A 14,012-nucleotide genomic window follows, 5' to 3' on the forward strand; every position below is an offset into this window, starting at 1 on the left:
ACATACTCTGCTGAAATCGCATGTAAAACTTCCTGCGCACCCCTGAAATACATGTACCCTGCTGAAATCACGTGTAAAACTTCCCGCGCACCCATGAAATACACGTACCCTGCTGAAATCGCGTGTAAAACTTCCCGTGCACCCCTGACATACACGTACCCTGCTGAAATCGCATGTAAAACTTCCTGCGCACCCCTGAAATACACGTACCCTGCTGAAATCGCGTGTAAAGCTTCCCGCACACCCCTGAAATACACGTACCCAGGCCAATTGCGTGTAAAACTTCCCGCGCACCCCTGAAATACATGTACCCTGCTGAAATGGCATGTAAAACTTCACGCGCACCCCTGAAATACACGTACCCTGCTGAAATCGCGTGTGAAACTTCCCGCGCACCCCTGAAATACACGTACCCCGGCCAATCGCGTGTGAAACTTCCCGCGCACCCCTGAAATACACGTACCCCGGCCAATCGCGTGTAAAACTTCCCGCGCACCCCTGAAATACACGTACCCTGCTGAAATGGCGTGTAAAACTTCCCACGCACCGCTGAAATACACGTACTCTGCTGAAATCGCATGTAAAACTTCCTGTGCACCCCTGAAATACACATACCCTGCTGAAATTGCGTGTAAAACTTCCCGCGCACCCCCGAAATATATGTACCCTGCTGAAATCGTGTGTAAAACTTCCCGCGCACCCCTGAAATACACGTACCCTGCTGAAATGGCATGTAAAACTTCACGCGCACCCCTGAAATACACGTACCCTGCTGAAATTGCATGTGAAACTTCCCGCGCACCCCTAAAATACATGTACCCTGCTGAAATCGCGTGTGAAACTTCCCGTGCACCCCCAAAATACACGTAACCCACTCGCACAGGGCCTATCGCGTGTGAAACTTCCCGCGCACCCCTGAAATAGACGTACCCAGGCCAATCGCGTGTAAAACTTCCCGCGCACCCCTGAAATACACGTACCCTGCTGAAATGGCATGTAAAACTTCCCGCGCACCCCTGAAATACACGTACCCTGCTGAAATTGCATGTGAAACTTCCAGCGCACCCCCAAAATACACGTAACCCACTCGCACAGGGCCTATCGCGTGTGAAACTTCCCGCGCACCCCCGAAATACACGTACCCTGCTGAAATCGCGTGTGAAACTTCATGCGAACCCCAGTAATACACGTACCCTGCTCGCACAGGGCCAATCGCGTGTGAAACTTCCCGCAAACCCCAGTAATACACATACCCCGCTTGCCGTGCTGGTACAGGGTTAGCACAGCCCTTTGCGCTGGATTGGGGATTTTGATGGCTTTTCCCTGCGCGAGGGGCGTTCTTGGGGGCGTAACTGGCGCTGCTGCAGGGTCGATGCGCCACTCTGCGCCACGGCTGGTTTTGGTAGCTAAAATCCATGAATACGCTGTGCGCGGAAATGGATTTTAGCGCACGCGGCTGGCGCAGAGATTCGCACACGCACACTGTGCGCCAGCCGCGTGCGCCACTTGTGCGCTAAATTCTATGAATTACCCCCTAAAACTCCCAGTAGCCACAGCGATAGTTATACGTGCAGCACATGCTAAACAAACTGATTTTATTTCTTGCGGGAACAAAGCCGCAGAAGCCAAAAGGGCTGCGTATGCACCAGATATTTCAAGTTTTGATGATCCAGATGTTAAGGAAAAAGTGGTTAAGATTATGGTGGGAAAGGAAGGATTTAACCATTTATCAAGAGCTCAGTTGATGAAAATCCAAGGTAGTGCACCACAGGAAGAGAAAGAATTATGGAAACAAAGGGGGTGTTCTTTATCCCCCCAGAAGCATTCTGGCGACAGGACAGTACCGGAAAGCCGGTGATGCCAGTAGCATTATTAAAGGTAGCGCTTGAACAGCTGCACTACCCTGCCCATGTAACTAGGGAGAGTCTTGTTGCAGCTAGTACAGAAGACTGGTTCGTACCGAACCTGTTAGAACATGTTGTATTTTATGTAGTAAATTGCATCGTATGTCAAAAATGTACTGCTGGGCATACACTGCGAATGAATAGAGGAGTGATTCCTCAAACGAATGGTCCTTTCCAGCATTTACATATTGATTATGTTGACATGCTGCAAGTATGTAGTGGACATAGGTATCTGATAGTGGTGGTGTGTCCCTTCTCCAGGTGGATCGAAGCCGGTCCTTGTACTCACACTGCTGCCACTTGCACAGCGAAATTTTTAGAACGTGAAGTCTTTCCAAGATGGGTAGTGTGTGAAGTGCTGAGATCCGATAATGGCCCACATTTTGTTAATGAAATATTTGAACAAATAGGATTGTTATTGATCATCAAACATACGTTTTCTTCTGCTTATCACCTGCAAGCAAATGAAATATCTGAGAGACTCAACGGCCTCCTAAAATTGAAATTGACACTGATATTGCCTGCCCCTATCGTTATATACCCTAAGGAATCAACCTGGTTCGGACAATCACCTCACACCCCGCAAACTAGTAACAGGGAGACAAATGAGAATGCCTTTGACTCCTCCATCGAGGAGCAGATGTTATGCCCAGAGTTCTGCAAAACTGTTAGGAAATTAATTAAATGAGTACTTAACATGCTTGACCGCTAGTATCTCTGTCATTTCAGATCAACTCAAGCGCCAGGGGGGTGGGTCTCAGAACACAGATGAAGACCATTCAGCAGCCAACGTTTTTAAAATTATTATCACCGCCTAAGTTGTTCATTGGTGATACGGTTCTGATCCAGAACTTTACTCAAAAGTGGTGTGAGCCTAGATTTGTTGTCTGTTTGTTGTGGAAGACATTACTCCCTCTGCAGTAAAAGTCCAAGGTAGAAGGGCATGGATTCACCTCAGCGATGTTAAAGTCTACATTGGAGAGGCCGACACACCCCTAACGATCGATTCAGAAGCAAGACAAGAAGAATTTCAGCATGTGCAGACTCAATCGATGATGAGGAAGAAGGACGATAAACCAACAGATTAATCAATAAGTGCAGATTTGCACTTTGACTGTGGTTCTACCAGACACTCTTTAAAGATATTTAAGCAGAAGTGCAAACTCATTTGTTGAGCCACAGAGTTCTCTGAAAATGAACTTTAGAAAGTTATTGATATATTGTGGATATGTTTGAGTGGCACCACCTAATAAGGAATTAGAAGCGTGAGCAATACGATGATTCTTTTCGTACAATGCAATTATTTGGTTGACCCCATGGTTTTGACAAACGACGATGCCCATAGGATCTTACTTGGTGTTTTTGTATATATACTTCGAGCTTATCCTGCTATTGTTGGGCGTAGTGTTAGCATACCTATTTTTCTGCATTATCCTAAAAATGGCCCTGCGATAAGGAGGCTGCTCATGGAGATAATTGAACAGATGCTGCAGTTACCTGATATACCCGAATTGCCTGATTAAAAAGGTTTTTCCTTCATTAAAATAGCACACAGGCATAATGAGGAATCTTGAAAATGGTACAATTTCAGAGAATGAGCAAGCCCAACTAAATCCAGAATATTGCAAATGGTGGAGATTCATATGTTGGTTTATGATATATGCATGTGTCACTTTACTCAGTGTCTTTCTGGTTCTTCTGTGTAGCTTTCTCTATTTTACTAATGGTCCCGTTGAGATAGGGACTACTGTGATTCCTCCAACTATAAATACTGCTTTTGATGTATTGACTTCCATTAAGGTGGAGATTCCTATGGTTCTCCCCAGAGAAAGAACTCTTTGTGATGTACTTCACAATTACTTATTAAGCACTGATTTGGTAATAGTGATAAGTAAGAGAAATGCAGAAGATAATGATGAGATTAACACCTATCTAGACAGTACAGCGCACTTGGGTACTGACATGTGGTATCAGCACATGAACAAGGTGGCTGAGAAAACATCCAAAGAAAGTTGCTATGTCTGCGCACTCATCCCTTATGCCATGGTTGCAACATCAAAATTAATTTCTAGAGAAATTCCGGAATACGATGCCAGATGTCTCGTTAATCTTGCAACATGCATGACACATGCCCAGTTTCAAGGAAGCTGGGCCACCTTGCGATGGAGGTCAAAATGGTCATTTCCGTTTCAGGATGATTATATTAAGACTACACCGATGGAAAAGGAACCTGCGTGGAAAAGCAAGATGCTTACTAATTCTGAGAGACAACATGAAGAGGTGGTAGTTGCAAAGATGAAGAGACTGAATTGCCCTGATAAGACTGAAATAGCGGGATGGCCTGGATGTTGGGAACAAACACAAGTTTTAGTTTATGGACAAGTGAAATCCACAAAGGGATGGGAAGGAGGCTTAACGTCCTGCACAGCTCATCTGTTGAAGTCAAAATATTTGCCGAAGTGCAGAGAGTGAATGGTGCTTGTTAAAAGTCTTGGGCTAACCACGCCAGACTGTTGACATGGGTAGAAGATGAATCAGGCCCGATGATGGTGGTTCCATTGATACATGTGACATTATCCTTCCAAAGAAAGGGGAAGAATTATGTGGGGAGAACTAAAGGCTGCAAGACTACAATCAACGTAATCAGAATGGGAGCAGGGACAGCCGTCCTGATGGACCGATATTGGGCTTGTGGATCCAGGGCTTATATGAAGCTGCCCAAGGATTGGGCAGGGACATGCTCCATAGTACTTATACATGTTCCAGCATTAGTGATTCCGAAGAGTGACCTCAATATTGGCTAATTTCCAAAAGCAGATGCCCCTTTGAGGAGGAGGCAATCACTTGAATTTCTCAATCGAACCAAGAGGGAGAACTATTTCTCTGCTAAATCAATAGAAGCCTTCAATGGTATTCCATATGAGCACAGGTTTTTCAGTCAAACTGCAGCAGTCTTTACAACTATCTTTATGCCTGAGATCCATACCATCGCCTATGCCAAATGGCTACAGATTACCAGATGGGAACTCTTGCAGACTATCAATACTACCATAATGGTATCAAGGAAGAACAGAGGCCATAAGACTAATGACCCTCCAGAATAGATACGTCCTTGACATGATCACAGCAACGGATGGAGGTGTTTGTGCCAGGATCGGGCTATCATGTTGCATGTTCACACCTTCTCATGATGACGAGAATGGGACCTTGATGGAGGCCATAACGTTGTTGATGAATCTGCACAACAAAATGGAAGACGAGACAGAAGATGTTGCAGATGACAGCTGGTTACTGTCCATCTTCTTGTGGGTTCCACAATGGATGGCGAATATCTTCAAGCTTTTTTTTTTTTTTAATTTCTTTTATTTTCCAATTAACAACATATATACATAATACATACAAACATACAAACTTCAACTGGCATTTTGGCTTTCCGGCAAATTCTGCCATGGGGTCATCATCCTGAAGTGTCCAACAGCTTTGTCTTCTCTGCCTGTGGCCGCTTTTACTGGCTGCCTCGGTATCCATGCGATGTTGTCTATTCTTCCATCCCTTGTGTCTCCCTGTCCTGGGTGCTCCGGTATCCCCCAGCTTCCTCCGGATCCTCCTCGTCAGTTTCCTCTTCTTCTCGTCCAAATAGATTCTGCACTAGGGAGTTCCATGCTGCTATTTTTCCAGCCGTTTCCCCCTCCCCTCTCTGCACTGCTCTGATCCACACCGCAGTCTCTGCTAGTGTCCACTTTCGGAGGTCCGCCCACCATGCTTCTATGGTCGGGCCTTCTCTAGATTTCCAGGACATTGCTATCCTTCTTTTGGCTAATATGCATATCAAGTCTTTCATTTTTGCTAGATGCACTCTGTCCCTGCCTCCTCGTGGGAAGAGGCCCAGCAGGTACCATTCGGGGTGCTCCGTCTGTATCTGAAGGCCGCTCTTCGCTATTTTAATCCTGATGCCTTCCCAGAACGTCTGTACCACCGGGCATGTCCAAAACATGTGCACCATGTCTGCCTCCTCGGCCGAGCACCGTGGGCACCCGCTGGGGTCGCCTCCGCGTATCACGTTCATCCTCTTAGGTGTGAGGTACGCCCTGTGTGTCACGTACAACTGGGCTTGTTTGAACCTTGCGTTCCTGGACACTGTTTTTGGGTATCTCAGCACCCTGTTCCATTCATGGTCACTGAGTGGCCTATGGAGTTCTTCTTCCCAACTTTGTTTTATATGCAACTCTTGTTCTGTGTGGGGTCTCAGCATTTGCTCGTATAGTCTGGAGGTCGTGTGTGTCCCCTCTGAAATGTCATACCACATATCCAATGCACCTGCTGGTTCTTCTTGGTCTTCCCATTCTGGCCATCTATCTTTAATTCTGAGGATTAGTCTGTTATACAGGATGAATTGGCCCTCATGTATATCGTATTCTTCCATCATCTCTTGGAAGTCTGCCCATCTCCCTTCTCTTCTCATATCTCCGATTTGCGCTACACCTTTGGCTTCCCATTGTGTTCGGAACGCTGCCAGCAAACTCATGGCCGTGCTCACCAGGCCCGCCAAGGGTATTTGTGCTGAGTAGGGGTCCTTCGTCCCCTGCAGTTTCCATGCTCTCCTCCACAATCTCACTGCGAGATTAAGCATGTACGGTAAAGTCCTGAGCAGGGGTTTGTCCAGCCACAGTATTTCCCTCAGGTAATGTGTTTTCAGTGCGGGCTGGAAGTTAGTTTTGTCCATTGTTTCATCCTCCCCTAGCCATTTGACCACAAATTGTAACTGCCCAGCCAGATAATACCTTTCAAAGTCCGGCAGTCGAATGCCTCCTCCCTCATAGTCTCTCTGTAGAGTCCTCATTGCAACCCTGTTTCTCCCCCCTGCCCATAATTAGTTCCTTGCTATTGTGTTTAGGTTTGTGAAGAAGGTCCTAGGAATGCTATATGGGATGTTGGTGAAAAAGTATAACAGGCGTGGAAGTACTACCATTTTCAAGAGAGCGGCCCTGCCTATCATCCCCAATGGGAGTGTTCTCCAGAAGGCCATGCATTTTCGTGTTGTGTCCAGGGCTGCTTGTGTATTATGTCGGTGAGAGTCTGCAATGTCATGGTGGACCTCTATCCCCAAATATTTGAAGGATTGTGGCGCCCACGCTAGGCCCACCTCTGAGAGTCCCTCCGGGGGGGCCCGTCTCAGATTCGCCAGGGGGAAGATCAGTGACTTCTCTTTATTTATTGCTATACCTGAGAGTCTGGTGTATGCTCCTATTGCTTCCAAGAGGCAGGGCAGGTTAGTGCGGGGGTTTTCTACGAACAATAACATATCGTCCGCGTACAGCGAAATTTGGTGGAGCACCCCGTCCACCTCAATCCCTGTGTCTCCGTATTCTGCTCTAAGGAAGACCGCCAGTGGTTCCAGGGCCAAGATATATAACATTGGTGATACTGGGCATCCTTGTTTCGTTCCTCTATAGATCCTCCATTCCTTTGAGATATATCTCCCTGTCTTAACCCTGGCTCTGGGCTCACTATACAGTAGCCTGATCCATCTGAGGAACCCTTCGCCAATGCCGAAGTGGGCAAGGACCCTCATCATCCACCCCCAATTCACCGAATCGAATGCTTTTACTGCATCAAGAGACTCTATCGCACATTCTCCCCATCCCTGGTTCGTTCTGTCTATCACGTGGTGTAGTCTACGGAGGTTCCATGATGTGTTTCGTCCAGGAACGTAACCTGTTTGATCAGGATGTATCAATGTGGGGATCACCTACTTCAGACGGTGAGCTAAAACCGCCGTTAGTATCTTAACGTCCTGGTTTATAAGGGAAATTGGCCTATATGCCGTGCACCTGATGGGCAGTTTCCCTGGCTTAAGGATCGGGACAATAATTGACTCTGACATGCTAGCCGGTAATCGTGCACTTTCATATGCATCTTGATATGTCTCCAATAACCCTGGGGTGATAGTGTCTTTGATTTTTTTATAGAACTCTCCTGGGAGTCCGTCCGGGCCCAGGGACTTGCCTGTAGGGAGTATTGCTTTTATACCCGCTATCTCTTCCTCTGTGAGTGGGGCATCAAGCATTTGGGCCTGCTCCTCTGTTAACTTTGGCAAACTTATTTCTGCTAATGCATTGGTTATGTCCTCAGGGTCTACCTCTGGGTTGGGGGCGTATAGTTCCTCGTAGAACTCCGCAAATAAATGATTAATGTGCTCTTGGCCCCTAACCTCCTCCCCTGTCTCATCTTCTAACACTGTAATGGGCTCCCTCTTATTTTCTTGCCTAGTGAGCCAGGCGAGGAGCCTACTGGGTTTGTCCCCTTCTGCATGTAACCTTTGTAAATACCTCCCATAATTCAACCGTCCCAGCTTCTCCCAGAGTTCTATGCACCCCGTTCTCAACTCCATCAGTTCCTCCGGCTCCTCCCCCGCTGCCTGTGCCCTCTGTTCTTCTATTTCTATCTGCTTTTCTAGGTCATTGAGTTCTGCTATGGCCGCTCCCTTTAAACCACCCATTTTGCCGATCGCTGCCCCCCTTAATACCACCTTGAACACATCCCAGAGCATGGCGTTACTCTCCACACTCCCTGTATTGTGTTCAAAGTAATCATCTATTGCCCCCTGTAGGTGTTCTTGGAATTCTCCCTCATCCAGAGCTTCTGCCCGGAGTCGCCACGTTGGTATTGGGGCTCTCCCCTGTGTGTGTGCCCATGTTGTCAGTATTGGAGCGTGGTCTGAAAGCGTTCGGGCTTTAATGCTAATTCCTGTGAATTCGTGTAGTGATTCAGTGCCCGTGATTATGTAATCTATCCGTGTAAATGTTCCGTGGGGTGCGCTGTAGTGTGTGTACTCTCTTCTCGCCCATGTACCTGTCTCCAGACGTCCGCCAGCTTCAGGTGATCTAGTGCCCTCTGCAGTTCCTTGGCGGGTGGCGCTGGCCTCTTAAGTTTATCATCCGATCGGTCCAGGAGCCGGTTCAGGGCGCAGTTGAATTCCCCGGCCGAGATGAACGTTGTGTCTCTGTACTGGGCTAGTTTAGGTGTCGGTTTTCTGAAGTACTCTCTCGTGTCGTGATTTGGAGCATAAGTGTTAACTAGACACACTTCCCTATTCTCCAGCAATCCATGCACTATCACCGTTCTTCCTTCTTGGTCGATCTCCTTTTTAATGAGTTGGAATGGAACTCCCGGGGCGATCCAAATCAGTACCCCTCTTGCATAGTTGGAATATGTGGCACTATACACTTGCCCTCCCCATTTTTGATCGATCTTGGACTGCTTCTCTCTTGTCAGGTGCGTTTCTTGGAGCATTGCTATCTTGACCTTCATTTTGTTCAGCCAGGCGTAGACTCGCAGTCTCTTAACGTACGCGTTAAGGCCTCTCACATTCCATGTTGCTATTGTTAGCTCATCCCGGCTCATGGGTGTTTGTAGTCTTGGCCTCATCGTTCCATGGCCCTGTTTGATTGCCCATTTCCCTGCTTCCGTGTTCACTGCTGCTGACCGGGGTCACCCGCGTGGGGCTCGCTCTCTTCTCCTCTTGAAGGCCCTGTCTCCTGGATCCTTGTTGTGGTTCGCTCCAGTCACTGTGTGCTGATATTTCCCCATCATAGTCTTTGACCATTCAATGCCATCTTCCAATTCTTCTTGTCTATCAATAACCCAAACTGTAACTAAAAAACTAACGCCCAGCCACCCTCCCCCTGCTCGGGCCTCGCCGCTTCTCTTGCCTTGCTCCTCTGGATGAGGCCGGCTCGCTGCAGCGTGATGCCTTAGAACTGGCATCTGAACTCTCTATCACACTTCTTGGGGGTGCGTTTTACTAGGCTGGTGCGGTTTGTTAGGGTTGGTCGCTCCCTTCATATTTATTTTCCTGTTCCTGACTTCTCATTTGTTTGATACTTGGCTTCCTTGATTCTAACTATCTGCGGATCTCTCGCCCGGGCTGGGCTCTGCCTCTGTTATAGTTTCGCTGCTCCAGTTGGGGGATTCCTTGGGCGTCCATCCACGTATTTGCCTCTTCCGTGGACTCGAAGAAGTGTGTCTTCCCCTTGTGTATCACCTTCAATTTAGCCGGAAACAGAAGCATGTATCGTATCTCTGCTTTCCTGAGGCGTTCCTTTGTGGGGCCAAACTGCGCTCTTTGTTTTTGGACCGTAATTGTGTAGTCCGGATATATAGTAATCTTGGATGAATTCCTGATAATCTCCCCTCCCCCCCTCGAGAACGCCAGTATCTTTTCTCTGTCCTTAAAGTTCATGATTTTGACGATCATGGCTCTGGGAGGGGCACCCGGCTGGGGTCTCCGCATCAGTGCTCTGTGTGCCCGTTCCACCACAAAGCCTTGGGACAGTGTTCCAGCTCCAACCTCCTGTAGGAGCATGTTCTCGATATATTCCGTGGGGTCGTTCCCTTCCTCTCCTTCCGGAACCCCGATTATGCGGATGTTATTTCTCCTTGCCCTCCCTTCTGCGTCTTCTGCTCTCCTTTCCAGGATCTTGACTCTCTGGAGTACCTCCGTCAATTGGGTCCTCGTGGTGGCGGAGTCCGCTGTGTTCTGCTGTACCTGCTGCTCCGCTGTTGTCACTCTGTCCGCCAGGTTTCTCGCGTCCTGGCGAAGGAGGCCTACGTCCACCATGACTGTGTCCAATTTTTGTTCCAGAGATGCCTTCAGGGCCCCTATGGCTGTGTCCATTTTCTTCTCAAGCGTCGCCTGTAGGGTGGCGATTGCCTCTAGGATTTGCCCATCTTTACCTCTGACTGGTGGGTGCGGGGTGTTGGCCTCCATCAATGCTGCCTGCGATGAATTCAGCTGGCTATTGTCTGGTGCTTTGGCAAAGTTATCCATGATGACTTGTTTCGTTTTCCCCTCCACCTTCTTATTGGGCATACTCGCTGTGCGGGCCTTGGGTACTGCACTGCTTCTTGTCCGTTATCTTTGGCTTGTACCCCGGGTCCGTGTGGGGTCAGGTTCTAGTTGGATGGGGGCTGCCGGCAGCCGGTTCCTCTCGGCTTGCTACGTTCCCCCTATTCTCCTCCTGCCCCTCTTCCTCCGGTTTCCGAACTCGGGGTCGTTGCCACTTTCCCGGAGGGTTATGGGTTCTGTCCGTTGTGCTAGGGCAGTCTATGTGCACCCTTTGTGTCTCTGCCAGGGGTTCCCTGTGTTGTCGGGTGCTTCTGCACGCCCCCCCGGGTGCCGTGCGGGCCTACTGGCGCTCTCCTCACCTGCTAGCTGTTGGGTCTCTCCAGTGCCCTGGGGTGGTCCAGCGGCGGGCCGTCTCGCCCCTCTGCTCTCTCCTGGGTCCCCGGCTCTCGATCTTCCTTGGGTCCCCTCTCCATGCTAGTAAGGCCGGCGGGGGCTGGAGGTAACGCTGTCCTCGGCACGGGTCCTCCTCGGCTTACGGAGCTTGTTGCGCTCCCTCGTCGCCGCCTTCTTGCAACCGCGTCCTGTCGCAGCCGCTCTCCTCTCCCCAGGCGCTCACTGTTGCCGTTCCGCGGAGCCCCGGCACCCGCTACCAGGGGGCTTATCCGGCTCTCGCGGCGCCGTCTCCTCCTCAACCGCCCTGCCGCGGCCCCTCTTCCTTCCTTCCCGGGTTCGCAGCGCCGACCGGCAGCCTCTCGTAGTCTCCCGCTCTGAGTCTCTGGGCCGTTGGTTGTGTATTAGCGGGCCGCCATCTTGCTTTCGGTGCTCCGCGTATTTGCTACCCTTTTTTGCCTCGTTCCCTAGTCCGGTTCTCCTCAGGGCTTGGATCGGATGGTCGGTAGATCTTCCTATGCCCGTCGGTAAACTTTCCAGCTGAGTAAGTCAGTTTTAAAAACGGATTAAATCAGGATCATTCGGGAGCTTCCCTTTCGTGCTCCTCACCGCATGGCCGCTTAGCCACGCCCCTCCCTTTTGGGAGCTATATTTGTGTTGATGTTTGGATTCTGTGTAATTAGGATAATGATTATACAGTGTAAAAAGACAGCAAAGAAAGCTATAGGAATAAAGATCATGATAGATGTTGAATCAGGGTGTGGGCCCAAGGAATTAACAAATGAAGAAATCAGAGACTTCATACAGGCCAGTATCTTAGCACCAGAGGGAACGTAGTTCCTGCATTCAAGAAACCAGAGGAAGTATGTGCTACGATGGATGTACTGTAATCCGAATGGCCGATGTAGCCATATGACCTGCAGTGTTGATGAACATGTAAAATCAGCAGGATCCCTGAAGGGAATAATGAAAATGTGGACTCCAAAGAAGCACTTTTTCAAGAATGAATGCTGAGATGTGGAAACTGGTGAAGGAGTGGTCGATGAATCGACCAGAGGGGGGGGGAGTGTAGAGGAGCAGCAAAATGCCTCTACAGGAAGTCCCGCCCCTATTTTGCCTATATGCTGGAAACCGGAAATTGCGACATATTCAACACCAGTAATGGTGCCCATACCACGAAGAGTCTTCGAGACAAGGTATCCATTGAGAAGACCCTATGAGAAATACCCCCGAAAGACTGATAGTCTACTGAGAGGAGCGCCTGAAGAAGTGTGAAGATGTGAAAAGAAGAAACTGGTGACGTCACGGAAGGAAGAGAGTGACACACTGGGAAGGATGATCAAAGAAGAAAAGTATAGGTGATATAAAATCTGATGGCGAAGCAAGGAATCAAGAAGACTTTCATGAGCGGAATGAAGATTGCATGTGTGGAGAGCACTGTAGAAAACACAAGCCATTTTACAATTGTACAAATTCTGTAACGCAAGTAGTACAAGTATTCATAAGGCTGGCTATACGTAGTATATAGACTGTAGGCAGTGCAGCCAACATATATGTATATAGAGTTCTGGACATTCGATGATATAATTTAGTAAATAAGTCTCCATGAAAGAAGACGGATTGAAAGTTGTTTGTCGCAGCAAAGAATAGGCTTGAATTTGAAGCAAGGCTAAAAAGGCTGACTGATTTGGTGTCAAAGACTGGAAGCAGCCAAGGAAGCAGCCAAAAACTTATTATCAGCTGCGAAGAACAGTAAAACATGAGAAGCAGAGGCATCCCTTGTTAAGTTGCACAGAGAGAACACCATGAGTGCCAAGTTTCTTTATTAAAGACTATTAAATGCTAGAATACGAGCAGATTCACGGTCTCTGATCACGTGATCTGATGATGAAAATAGATGAGGTGCATGGTTCACCAGATTGAAGATAGCGAGTGGTTACACTCCCTTATATTCCCAGAGATGAGAAGCTACTACTAGGCCGAGTTCAAAGACAATGCGAATGTCATATGGCATGAGTGATGAGAGATGGCATGCTGAGTGCGTGGGGAGATACAATAAGTTCACTCACTAGCACCTGGGGTACCAGCTTTCGGTCTGCTAGAGCATCAAAAGTTCCAGAAGGGTACAAGCGTGGCAACCAATTATGGAGGGCTGTATAACAAGGAGCCTTATAGTTTGAGAGCCAATTAAGTATTGTATTTCCAATTACTGTTGAAGATGACTTGCACTAAGAGAGGGCATGAGTGCCCACCTGACTATAGAGCCCCAATCATGATCCTATCCTATATAGAAATTATACTTAGACGCCCCCTTAGAGCCAACCACAATCTCCCATAAGTTTTCTAAGTTTCCCACATAGTATGACGTCATGTATGATGAACATTTAGTATATAAATGAGATTTTTTAATGAAACATATTGAGATCATGCTTTGCGACGTCCGTTGATGTCCGTTGTACTCCCTGATTTAGACAAATGACATTAAAACAGTGTTATTTGCCAACTTCCTCAGTCCGTTTTTTTTGCGTTATTTGAGAAGTTATTCTCCGTCCCATCCATAAGTATGACATGTTACCTTGAGTAAAAGGGCCTCTAGGGTTCAAACCGTCTATATTAAAGACCCTCCAGAAAAATGTGAAAGGATCAAACAGCTATAATTCACCTGTAGTATGGCATTCACCGAAGTGCCCCATCTGGCTTTGGTGAATGCCATACTACAGGTGAATTTGAGTTTCTCACAGCCTTCCATCTCTATTAATTCTGCAGAAAGTAAACCGTGAATGAATAAATACATTCTTGCAGTCTCAAAAAGCCTATCAGGATCACTAGATCTATGTTGTTGTGTATTCTTATAAATATGTAAAGTAATT

The sequence above is a fragment of the Ambystoma mexicanum genome, chromosome 1q (genome assembly GCF_040938575.1).
Source record: "Ambystoma mexicanum isolate Mex_15411 chromosome 1q, UKY_AmexF1_1, whole genome shotgun sequence".
In the NCBI taxonomy this organism is placed as follows: domain Eukaryota; kingdom Metazoa; phylum Chordata; class Amphibia; order Caudata; family Ambystomatidae; genus Ambystoma; species Ambystoma mexicanum.